At 37.9% G+C, this 13,660-nt stretch overlaps 1 pseudogene; it reads right to left on the bottom strand.

Annotated features, from left to right (window-relative positions):
- Positions 1-387: 387 nt before the first annotated feature.
- LOC102495913 (synaptophysin-like protein 1 pseudogene) lies at positions 388-1,153 on the bottom strand (annotated as a pseudogene).
- Between the last annotated feature and the right edge of the window lie 12,507 nt (positions 1,154-13,660).

The following is a 13,660-nucleotide window of genomic DNA, read 5'->3' as shown; positions in this document are numbered from 1 at the left end:
CTGAAGTGCATAGCTGTAATACCCCCAAGGCCTCAGCTGATCAGAGGAATAGTAAACAACACATACATAACAGTCTTCAAAAAAGGAGCAGTTACACCTGGCAAGAGTGGCAGAAGGTGACAGAAGCCAAGTCAGTCCCACTGATGCAGCTATGACCAGCTTGATAGAATCAGGTAAAACAGTCAGAAAAAGAGGCATCATATCAGAGATCTAGGTGGTCACCACATGAGACACAGAAAGTGAGGCCACCTCCCAGGCACACCCTTATTATTATTATTATTATTGAAAAAGCCATTTATTTTATTAGAAACAAATAATGCTTCTCAAGACATTGGCAACAAATCAGCATATAGACATATGTTTCATACAGTGTATTTCTCCCTTTAACTATAATCTGGTAAGTGGTAGAATAACTCCTTGTCTACGGAAGGCAGAAATATTTGATGGACTGTGTAAACTGGGCTTGTACACAAACCAAGGATTTTCTCCCCAGTGTTTCATATTTAGAAATCTAAAGATTACAGACATATTTCGGGATCCCATACGAGTCATCAAGCTGTAATAACATATCACTTCTGCCATCGTACAAGGCAGAAGTTCCGGAACAATATTGTGACCAGTAGCTATTTTAATGTCTGTAAGAGTTTTAGCCCAGGCTGAAGTGCTCACCAACTATAAAAAAGTGGAAATGAGAGTAACAACAAAGTCAATCATGGGAAGTTTACGACTCTCCCAGTAAAGGTTTGTGTAACCAATGTAAAGAAGAAGGGCAGCAATGCAGTACAGGAACACAAAAACTGCAAATGTAACATAGGATTGTTCAGAAGAAGAGTAATCTCCTATGAGGACATGGCTATTCCAATCTAAATCCAAATTTACATTTGGAAGCAACTGAAATGATGCCTGATTCAATACTGGATTGAAAGAGTGGGCAACTGAAGACCTCAATCTACAGTACAGATCAAGCAACTCAACTTTTACTTATTATTTCATAACTTTTCTCTGCTTCATGGGAGCACGTTCAGCATCACCAGTGGCACTTCACATGGATCTCATAGTGTTATTCAAGGTTTTTGTTATTGCACCACTTGAGGACCTTGATGAAATCGAGCAGCTCCTTAAGCTGGTTGAGGTCGATGTAGAAGGTGGACATCCACTGAGAGTCAGGACAACAGGGCAGAGGAACAGGGAACCAAAGTGACCTGAGCAGCTCAGTAGTAAGGAAGAACAGTGGGGCATGCAGGCTGGGCTCATAGGCAGCTCTGGATACCAGGTGCACTCTTTCTTTTATTATTTATTTATGCATTCAATCAGTGTACATCACTGCAGCTTGTAAAATAAATTAACCCAATATGAACCCACTTCCCACCAGTCAATTGAAAATATCATTCACATTATCATCAACAGACAATCACCCACTTCTGTGTCCCTCAAATGTCTTGCCTATTTTTCTTCTTGATTCCTTTCCTCTCACTCTCCTCCACCTCCCACCCTCTTTCCACATTATCTCCAGTGCCCGTAATTGTTTTCCATCCATTTATATCCTTTAATCTTTCTATTTCTGCCATACAGTGTGGGCAGTCAGTATACATTAAGTGGAGACATACAATGTTTCTTTTACATAGCCTGGATTATTCCACTCGGCAGTAAATCTTCCATATTGGTGCACTTTCTATCAAATGCCAGCATCTTGTTATTTTTTATGGCTGTAATATTCCATAGTGCATATATGCACACACTTAATAGTGAAGGGGAAAGTTTCTGAGAGCTGAAACCCTGCAGGTGCATAAGAACCATCAAAATGTGAGTTTACATTCTTTGAATCCAGTTAGTCTTAGCCAGCTCTCTGGATACACTAGCTTTCAGCATTTCCTCTGCAAAACCATCTGCTATGGTCTGAATATGTCCCTCCAAAACTCATGTATTAAAATTTACTTTTGATTGAATTAAGAGAGTGAATACTTAATCTGACTTTGATGTAGAAAAGTGGGATCTTTGGGGGATATTAAGATTAGATAAAGCCATCAAGATGGGGCCCCATGAGTGACTCTTGGTTAACTTATAAGAAGGAGGGAGACAGAAACACAGGCACATGCTGGTTTTGCTCTGTCTCACTGTGTGATGCCTTCAGCCATGTCATTCACCAGCAAGATCCTCACTATATGCAGCTCTTTGACCTTGGTCCTTCAAAGCCATGAACTAAGTAAACTTCTATTCTTATAAGTCACACAGTTTCAGATATTCAATTATTTTATTTTATTTTTGGAGAGGTTTTTGCTATAGGGTGTGTGTGCTCGCCAGAAAGAGAGAGACAGAAAGACAGGAAGCGAGAAGTCACCCCCCAGGAGGGATGGCCGCGCCACAATCCCTTCTCCTCCATTCTCTCAGGATCTTGGACATGCACTCACACACACCCGGCATGAGTTTAAGCAACCAGGTCCGGGACTCCAACCGTGGTTGTCTGCATGGGAGTCCAGTGACATAACCATTATGCTAACTACTGGTCCCAGATATTCAATTATTGATTAACAGAGAACAGACAATATTAATAATGCCTGCAGCATGCTTAATGTCTAGGGCTACTTCATGATCACGTCATGGTCACAGTGTTTGACTCCTGCCACATGGGAAGCTTCCAAGGATCAGTCTTTCTGTTTCAAAATCTATTATATCTATTATTGTGAAAACAAACTTTTGTTAGAGATTATGTAAGCCAATGAAAACTGTATGCAGAAGTCATTGTTTTCTTGAAAGTAGTTAATTTTTCAATAACGATAAGTCACTATAAAAAGATATTGTCAAGTTAAGCATAAATTATAAAATTGAAAAAAAAATAGAATAAAAATGGAGAAAGATTCTGCACTCAGATTCCTTTAAGTTGTCTCTTTAAGTTCTTTCACTTTTTGAAGAAACCAAATCTGGACCTTGCATTCTATAGAAAAAAACAATGCCCTGATATCCTTAGAGGACACCCAATACAACCCTCTACCATTACTGCTTTTCTCTGGTTGTTTTGGCATTCTGTAAAGTGTTCTTTCATCATCTTCCATAAACCATGTGAAGAGGTTAGATTTAGGTTAAGATTATTTTATACACAACTTACTATAAAATAAGATTACTTGTTCTTTGATCACTATTGATTTAACTTATTTTGCTGAGTTTCTATTTTTCTTAAATACTTCTTGATATTTATTTAAATCTATATATACTTTCTATATTTAAAATTTTTTCATTGACTGTTAAGAGACAAGATCTTTTTTAACTTTTGTAAGTTGAACAGTTTTTATAATTTCATTTGGAAAGAAGACTGAATTACGCAAAGCTATGTAGAAATCTAGTTTCTTTAGCTGATGTAAACTTACTAAGAAAATAAAACTCATTCAAAATTTCAAATGTGTGGGCCAGCAGGTGTTGCAGTGGTTGGGATGCTGGATTCCCACATGGCTGACCACAGTTCAAGTCTTGGAACTGGTGGCTTACTTTCTCTCTCTCTCTCTCTCTCTCTCTCTCTCTCTCTCTCTCTCTCTCTCTCTCTCTCTCTCTCTCTCTCTCTCTCTCTGTCCCTATTTGGTCAAATTGAAATAGATGAATAAATAAAGCCAAGTAAAATAATTATTTTAAAAAATTACAAATGTGTGTCATAGATTCTAACCCTTGAATCTCAGTTGTATTAGTTAGGTTAAGTAAACTATCTTCACAAAAATAATTGGTTTACACAATATAAATTTATCTCTTATTCATCAAAAATCTAATTATGAGTTCCAAGACAACATCATTCAGGAACCAAAACTTTTTCCACCATGTGGCTGAATTATTCTTTAAGGTCTAAGAATCCCCTGCTGAATTATCTTTTCTTTTCCTTTTCCTTTCCTTCTTTCATCCTTCCTTTCTTTCTTTTTTTCAATCTTTTTCTTTCTCTTTCTTTCTTTTTCTTTCTTTCTTTCTTTCTTCTTTTTTTTCTTTCTTTTCCTTTTTTTGTTTGTTATAGGGCACATGAGCTCATCCAAGAGAGTCAGAAAGAGACAGTGAGAAGGAAAGTGAGAAATCACCTCCTGAGGGGATGGCCATGCCACAGACACTTCTCCTCCATTCTCCTCCCAGGATTTTGGGCATGCATGCACATTCATCTGGCATGATTTTTCAAGCTGCAAGAGCTGGGACTCAAACCACAGTTGGCCATGTAGGAGTCTAGCACCTGAACCACTACACCACCTGCTAGTCCTAGGTATTATTTCTACAGGTAGTAAAAGCAAATCAGAAAATATGACCTTAGAGAAATAAGCCCTGAGAAAAGATTATTTTAAAAGCAAATAGTATTGTTATTATTGCTTTTCAATGGAAGAAATATAGATAGAAATGTAGATGTCATTTTTTAAAAAAAAATAATAAAAAGTTTAAATTACACAAAGACAATTATGGATTAAAGAAAGTCCGTGTTCATTTTAGACTCTAGAAAACTCTGAAAATCAAATACGATATGAAAATAATAGAATAGTAATTTAAAATCTGGAGAATATATTTCATGGAGTTTTATACCAGGGAATGCTAAGCTAGAGTGATATAAATTAGAGCTCTAAAAACATTCCTCTTACTTTGCAATTTGGAAATAAAATAAACAAATCTAATTTAGAGGAAATATTCAAAATGATTAATTTAATATGTTTCACCAAAAAATTCTTTAGCTACCCCAAGGGAACACAATGTTCTTAAACTATAATCCAGAAAAACATTAAGCTGTGACCGAAAACTTCTCAGTTGTATATTTCTAGTGTTTTGAATTAATATCCAGATTAAAGACATCATATATCATATAGTTTTAATGGACTGTCTATAAAACACCCTTCTGAAGTCCCTTTAGGAGAAAGATAATCTGCTTGTCTTCCTGTCTTCTTCGAATGACCTCCTGGGAAAAAAGAAAATGATGTCTCCTTGGCTCATTTAAAAACTCATTTTCCAGTCAGTAAGGCTTAATTCTCTCCATCCATTAATTCATCCAAGCAGAGGCCAAGAATATTCTGGCCTGTTCAAAGCAAGGGGATTAAATGGGTGGTGTCTGATAGTTTGTTCTTTGGAACAGTTATCATCACTGGTGGAAGAATGATTTATTTGACCAGTGTCTGAAGAATAAATTGGAGAGGCCTGGGAAGCAGAACTGAGTACAAGCAAAACAGGGGAGTAGATGAGATTTATATTCAGGAATTCATGACACGTCACTTTCACTTCCGGACCTTTCTTCCTCATCGTTCTTTCATCTTAGATTCCATTTCTCCAGCCCTCCTCATTATCCTAGATGATATTTATTGATGTAATCAATTAATTTTCAGTAATATGTGCATGCACATCAGCTCCTTGACATGTTATCTTCCCATTAGCCATTAGTAGCCTAACATAGTCATGTGGGACATGAAAAGCTATAACTGGCAAACAACGAAGAATTCTCAAGACCTACGGCCAGGAGGAACACTCCAAAGTCTTCAAATACGAACCACCTCTGTATTATATTTGTGATCTTCTCCTTCAATAATGGGTCATTATTTCTCCCTAATGTGTAATGAGATAATGGGTTTGTATGAAGAGAAGAATCTCCTATTAGTTATTTATTCACTTTACATTTTTTTTGAGAGAGAGATTTTTGCTATAGGGAGAGTGTGTTTACCAGAGAGACAGAGAAACAGAAAGCGAGAAATCACCACCCCCTCCAGGGGGATGGCCATGTCACAGTTCCTTCTCCTCCATTCTCCTCTCAGGATTTTGGGCATGCATGAGTGAGTTTAAGCCACCAAGTCTGAGACTCAACCCTCAGGTGACTACATGGGAATCCAGCGACGTAACCATCATGCCATCTGCTGTTCCCTATTCACTTTACATTTTAAGAAGACTGTTTATTGTGTCATTTTAGATCACCCTTTATCTCTATAAGGTGATGGTCACAATCTCAAATGCCCACAGGATCCAGGTAGGTCATATAATAGTAGGAGTGACAATACATACTCCCAACCTGAAGTATTTATTATAAATTCGACTGTCTCAAACTTAATGCTGGCTAAAGTAAGCATGCTTGCATCCTCTGCTTTAGGTCCATGATTAGAAAGTCACACCTCTGTGAGAAGAAATAGGAGGGGGCTAAACAGGAGGACTAAGCAATGTCTTGGGCTCTTCACTTTCCAGTGTAAGAAGTGAGCTCCCAGGGGAGGCAAGGGTACTCCACCTCTCCTGGTTCTGATGATGGATAAAGATCCAGCTATTTAACCTGTAATCAACAGAGCAGAGCTGGTCACCAAACAGGAACATACCATGTTTTAAAAAGATGTCCAAGTGCAAATAAACTGATGGGGAGATGATGGTATTTTAAGATATTTCCATATAATTCCACTCCTTTGAATAGTTACATAATAAATAGAAACAATTGTCTCTCTGTATTAGTAGAGGATTGCTCCCAGGACCCCTTGCAGATAATAAACCTATATATGCCCAAGTCACCAATTGTGTAAAGCGGTAGTGTATTTGCATATAACCTACTCACACGAAATCATGTGTACTTTAAATCATCTCAAGATTACTTACAGTAACCAATACAACATAAATGCTTTGCAAATAAATAGTTGTTATATCATATGCTTTAGCAGAAAATGGTAAGAGAAAAGTCTGTGTCTGTTAAAAACAGATATAACCAGGCATGCCTAAGGACTATAGAATTTGTCAACAAGGTAAGTAACATTTTCTTTTTTTCAGAGTTTTGTTTTGTTTTGTTTTGCTTTATTTTGCTATAGGGTACATGCTCTTACCAGACAGACAGAGAGAAATAGAGTGCTAGGAGCCAAAAAACCACCTTCCCCCCTCCAGGGGGAATGGCCACGCTGCAGTCTCTTCTCTTCCTTTCTCCTCTCAGGATTTTGGGGGTACACACACACACACACACACACACCGGGATTGAGTTTTAAGTTGCCAGATCTGGAACTTGAACCACAGTCAACTACATAGGAGTCCAGCAACATAACCATTACACCCTCTGCTGTCCCCAACAAGGTAGCATTTCCAATCTGCAGTTGGCTGAATCCAGCAATGCAGAACCCACAGATAGGGAGGGCCTCAGAATGATGTGCCTTGTACACCCAACTGTCTGCATTGCTTAGACCCTCTGAGTATTTTCCATTGTTCCCTAGGTCATTTTGAAGCTCCAGCCTATACAAACTGTGCTAATGGAAACAAGAGAGAAGGCTTTTGTACATTTTTGAGCAGGGATATAGAGAGAAATGAACTGGAAGCAGAGCTTGGTGTATCAGCTATAACTGAGGACCAGTGGGAGGATAAAGTGAAAGCCTGAGAGTCAGCTGAGCTTGATTCTCCTTCCAAAGGTGTGCTGAGACTTGAGGATTACATTTTTCTGGGACTGGAGGACAGTGTTCTCTAAAACCTGGAATAAAATGAGTCATGCAATGCTCTTAAAGTTCTGATTTTTAAATTTTCTTTCATTGCCCTTAGACGTTCTTTTACAAGAGAAGTGTGAAGCTCAAGCTTAAATTTTAACAGACTTTTAGAGATGAAATAACTCCAAATAAAAGGAAAAATATAGGAATTGTGGCTTGACTACTCCCCATGGAGAGGTCCTTTTTCACTTTCCCTAACTCTCTGTCTCTCTCTGGCGAGCACACTTGCCCTCTAGCAAAAATTGAAAAGAATAAAAGTAAAAATAAAATGAAATTATATAAATAAAATAAAGAGAAAAGTATGTGTGTGTATATACGCACACACATACACAAGAGGGGAGAAGAAGGAAACTCAGTTGGTTGCTTGTAGTAATTCATCCCTTGACCAGAGTGGGAGCATTAAATCTGCAGATCCCTGATGACACATTCTCTACTCATTCAACAATTGATATACGCACATCTGGTATTTAAAGCTATCCACGGGATGCCCTAATACTACTTTTCTAGCTAACCTACAACAAACTACCACAAATTGAGCAGATTAAAACACCTATTTATTAGCGCCTAGTTCTATAGGTCAGAAATCAAGGAGGGCTCAAATGAGAACCGTGTTCCAGGTCTTACAAAACCAAAATTGGGGCACCACCTGGTTTGGCTCTTATCTGGAGGTTCTGGAAGAGAATTTACCTCGAGATGCATTCAGGTTTTTGGAAGAATCCAGTTCCAGGTACTTGTAGGACTGAGGTCCTTCTTCCCTGCTGAGTTGACCAGGGATTATTCCTAGTTTCCAGAAGCTGCTCATGTCCCTTGGCTGGTGGCCATCCTTGTCAAAGCCAAAGCTTGGAATCTCTCAGACTTCTTCTGCCTTCCTCTTCTGCCACCAGCCTAAGGACGTGCTTTGCTTTTAAGGATTTATATTTCGATATTGGGGGCACCGGGATAATCCAAGATACCCGCTCATTTTTAAAGCCAGCTGATTAGTAACTCTCAGCAAAGTTTCTTTTGCCATGTAAGGTAACAGAGTACCTCAACAGTCATAGATTCTCAGGAATAGGGTGTGGAATCTCGGAGAGGCAACATTTCTAGCACTGTGACTACCAAAGTCTCTAACCAATACTCCCATCCAAATCAAGGCAACTCGCTCCCTTAAATTATCCCTATAATGCTTTTCTTGTTCTTTCTTCCTACATACACTCTTTGCTTTATACCCCACTGCCCAGCCTCACTTACCTATGGTCTCATTGATGCCTCAAACTCAACTTCAGAGGTACCTCCCATCATGAACCCGTCCTTGTGATAATCGGTTCTTCTTTTACCATAAATGCAGCTTAATGTGTGCTTCTCTTGATAATAATTACATTTTTCACTTCATTTTGTTTCCTTTTATGCTTGGTCCCTATGTGAGGCAAATTCCTGAAAGGCCATATGTCATCTCACTTTGAAGTATCAGTCACATGTAGGATAATTATCCCTAATGAGCAATTCTACTCAAAATGTATCTACAGACCTAGATTAGCATGATGGTTCAGAAATAGAGAGTGATGTTTAGAAAATTTTTATGACCATTTGATGGGACCAGCAGATGGCATAATGGTTTTGTTGCTGGAATCCTACATAGTCTAATGCGGTTCAAATCCTGGATGTGACAGCTTAAAACACACTGACACAAGTACATGCATGCCCAAGATCCCAGAGAATGGAGGAGAAGGGATTGTAGCATGACTATCCCCCTGGGGGGTGATTTGTCACTTTCTGTCTCTCTTTCTCTCTCTGTCTCTCTGGCAAGTGCAAATGCCCTATAGCAAAAATCTCTCTCAATTAAAAAGAGAAAATTTGATGTTATGATGACCTAAAAGCACACAATGAGTAGAATTTTGCTTTTTACATAGTGGGTTTCCTCACTCAAACAAGATCCCTCTTTCAAAGACTGTAGTTTGTGCTAATAAATTAGAATTCTTGACTAATTATTAATACTTTCAGAATCAATGCTGTTACCATAAAGCACTATAATAGGCAGACCCCATAGCTTAGGGGTTAAGGAAGCTGAATCCTACATGGCCAACCTTGGTTCATATCCCAGTCCCAGTGGCTTGAAAAACATGCCAAATTTGTGTATGTATATACCCCAAATCCTAACCAAATAAAGAAATAGGGCATGATGCATGCCATGCCCCAAGGAGAGGTGCTTTCTCCTTGTCTCTTTCTCTCTGTCTCTCTCTCTCTCTGTTCTTCATTGGTAAGCACACACACCCTCTGGCAGTAAACTATATTTTTTAATAGTTTTAAAAAACACCATGGTAAATTCTGTCTTCATCTCACAAGCCATAGCACTAACAGCTAATCTCTAGAAGTAAACGAATGAAATCTTTTGACCTTTCAGCAATTCCCCTAAAGAAGTATCTTATCTTTAAAATAAAAAGTTATCTTTAAAATGAAAGTTTATCTTTAAATTGAAAGCTTATCAGGTTATCTTTAAAATGAAAGTTTGGGGGCAGTTCTGACAGCTACTTAGAAATACTAACAAAATGAATCATAAGCAGAGCAGAGAATTCATCTCTGCCTAAACAAATTAAGGATACTGCTGAGAGTCTAAGGTTTCTTCAATATATTGAATAAAGAACAACTTAGCTTTCTCTTTCAACTTCAACCACAAATTGGGATGACCCACAGGCTTGGGTAAGTGTTGTATGCTTAGAATTTTCTTTTACTTTAACCAAATCAAACATCGCTATTCGTTTGTTCAACAAATATTTATTGAGGGCCTATCATGTGCCAAGCATTCTTCTCACATGGAGGTAAAGCAGTAAATCAAACAAACACAAATCTCTGTCCTCATGGAAATTAGACCCTAGTGGGGAGCTTTCATTCCCACTTAGTCTGAGTTTTCATTCTAAGTGAATGCGTTTCATTCTAAGTGAGTTAGTCAGGAAAATGTTGCCTGCCCATTTCCCATCCCTCTCTTAACAAGCCTTCTTTGACTTTCAGCCTACTTCTTCGACAGACTGAAGTCAACCATTTTTTTTCCCTCATACAAAATTATGAGACACGTTAGAATGTCTAATGATTTAGTTCTGGGATTCACTGTAAGAATTTACTCTAAATTGGCAAATTAGTAAGATCATGAGAAGGTTTTTCATGCTTGCACCTGAGGACTCTAGAATACCTCTAAAAATAGAGAGATAATTTGTAAAGGGCTTGAAAAGAGCTGAGGTTCTATGTCAAGAAGGTAACACTCCACATTAACAATTTAGGGAATTGATATCTATCGTTGTGACTGTATTTTTGCCCTAAGGCTAGGTGGGCACTTAATTGCATACTTAATGGTCCAGTGCACTTTTCTATCATTACTTCCTCCCTTTAATGAATGATTCATAATGTTGGTCATTAATAGAATGAGGTTAAAAATTAATCTAATCACCCAAACTTATGGCCTATTTAGAGGTAAAATTTTAACCCTTCTCTTCTAGATAACACTTGGCTTAGATGAAAGCTTAGCTCTGTAGTTAAGCCATTAAGAAGCCATAATATAAACTTACTTGAAGAAAAACAATTGTGCCTTCAAACAGAGGGCCAGCAAGCACCTCTTTATTCACAGGTTAGGAATTACCCAGGCACATTCTCATTTTGGTTTGCATAAAGTCTATGACTTCCAGATAAGAAATCATTGAAGAATTTCTTTATTTTAACTTCTATCAATGCTATAGTTATAATGATATAAAATGTCTTGGTTTCGGGGAATTATTTATTTTTAGCTTGATGTGAGTCCACTAATGTACATTCATGGCTCCGCTTAACAGGTACTTTTCTTTACTGAGAACTTACAGAATGAGTGACTCCCTGGATTTATAAGAATGAATGGAATGTAGGCACATTAATTCATTTACTTATTACATTTATACTGATTATTTATAAATGTGTTTTGCAGAATTTTCTGTCTTGTGTAAGTATTCCCTTATCAGATTTATCCATCTGGTCTCATGTATCACAAAGACCCACTACAAGACCTGTGTATACAGAGGTGAATTGAAAATTAGCTTCCAGAAAATCTCCTCTATAATATGTAAAATGAGCAGAAAGTCTTTAGGTGCCCATTGAAAAGAATGAAATAATTTAATATAATAGTTATATAATAACTTAATCCAACACAATTTTTGTTTTATCTATACCTCTGCAGAGCAGTTGACTTACCTAAAATTATAGCTAACCAGTGTAATAACATTGCCTCAACTCTGTTTCTAGAGTTTCCCGTTAAAGTAGACGCTGAGCTATCTAGCAATTGCCCAGACAAGTTCCTTGTCACCAGTTGAATGGCATATTCATATTTCTATCAAATACTAACACAAACACTCAGACCATAGCATACTCCTAGTCCATAGTCCCATGCTACATAGCTAGAGAAAAAAACAAAACCTGCAGAAAATAGTGTCTGATAACAAAGGGGAACCCTTGGGACCAGCAGATGGCTTAAGGGTTAAGTCGCTGGACTCCCACATAGTTGACTGAGGTTCGAGTCCCAGACCTGATGGCTTCAAACTCACACCAGGTGCGTGTGTGTGTTTGCTCAAAATCCTGAGAGAAGTACGGAGGACAAGGAATTGCCGTGCAGTCATACACCCCGGAGGATGATTTCTTACTTTCTGTTTTTCTATCTTTGTCTCTCAGGTGAGCACACACACCTTATAGCAAAAATCTCTCTCTAAAAAATTAATTCATTCATTAAAAAAGGGAAGCCTTAGAAAAACAATCATAGGAACAAATGTATAATTACAAATTAATAGTAATAATTCTAATAGTAATAATTCTAAAGGAAAAATAAAGGTTACTATTAGAGAGAATACTATAAGAATTCACTGAGTAAAGTAGAAGGGCCAGTGACGATTTTCTTGAAATGACACTTAATGTGAAATCTGAAAGAAAGATGGGAGTTTTTCAGTAAAAAGCCTGAATAAGAATGATCCAGACTGTGGTAGTGTAAACAGGAGAGACTGTGTGAACTGAAGCTAGAGAAGTAGAAAATGTCAGGACATTCAGGTCCTGTAGGAGCCTGTCAAAGATGCTGCATTTTAGCTAAGTACCACAATTAAGTATTGAGATTTAAGTAAAGAAGCAGTGTGGGGCTGTAAGGCGGCATAGCAGTTAAGGGGCTGGACTCCCACTTGGCTGAATGCTATTCCAGTCCTGGACCCAGTGGCTTGAAACTCATACCAGGCTCATGTGCATGTGTGCCCAAAAACCCAAGAGGAGAATGAAGACGGGATTGTGACATTACCATCCCCCCTTGGGATTGGCCAGGGGAGAGGCACTCTCTTTGAGGGCACATGCCCTATCGCAAAATATCTCACTCTAAAAAAAAAAAGAAGCAGCAGTGTTCTGAAATAATTTTTTTATAAAAATATCTGGATGGTAGATGGGACAGACCATGGGAAAAATCAAGAACAACGGGGAGGACACTATAGTTCTTCAGAGACCCTATTGTCTTCAAGTGTGCCGTGACACATAGGTCTACAAATAGTAACAGTACTCCTAGACTTCTATTGGGTTGAGCGACTCCTACCTTGGTTTATAAAGACCTTAAAATGCTCTTCAATCATATTTTTCTGGACGTTACAATCTTTCTTTCCCTGTGAATTATCTGGCTCGTAATGCTTATATGACTCAGGTAAGTACCATGTGTAGTATGTACTGCATACACTGACTTTGTGAAAGGCATCAAAAAAATGCTGACTCTCTTGTGCTTCTTCTTTATGTGATTCTCTTCACAAAATGACATCACATTGGCCACTTGTTTTATTTTATTTTTGTTTCATTTTGTTTTAATTGCCAGAAGGCACATGTGCTGACCAGAGGGAGACCAAAAATCTCTCTCTAAAAAATTAATTCATTCATTAAAAAAGGGAAGCCTTAGAAAAACAATCATAGGAACAAATGTATAATTACAAATTAATAGTAATAATTCTAATAGTAATAATTCTAAAGGAAAAATAAAGGTTACTATTAGAGAGAATACTATAAGAATTCACTGAGTAAAGTAGAAGGGCCAGTGACGATTTTCTTGAAATGACACTTAATGTGAAATCTGAAAGAAAGATGGGAGTTTTTCAGTAAAAAGCCTGAATAAGAATGATCCAGACTGTGGTAGTGTAAACAGGAGAGACTGTGTGAACTGAAGCTAGAGAAGTAGAAAATGTCAGGACATTCAGGTCCTGTAGGAGCCTGTCAAAGATGCTGCATTT

Source organism: Tupaia chinensis, unplaced genomic scaffold, assembly GCF_000334495.1.
Source record: "Tupaia chinensis unplaced genomic scaffold, TupChi_1.0 Scaffold000541_1, whole genome shotgun sequence".
NCBI lineage: Eukaryota > Metazoa > Chordata > Mammalia > Scandentia > Tupaiidae > Tupaia > Tupaia belangeri.
The sequence above is the reverse complement of the archived record's forward strand: the minus strand, read 5'-3'. Positions and strand labels throughout refer to the sequence as shown.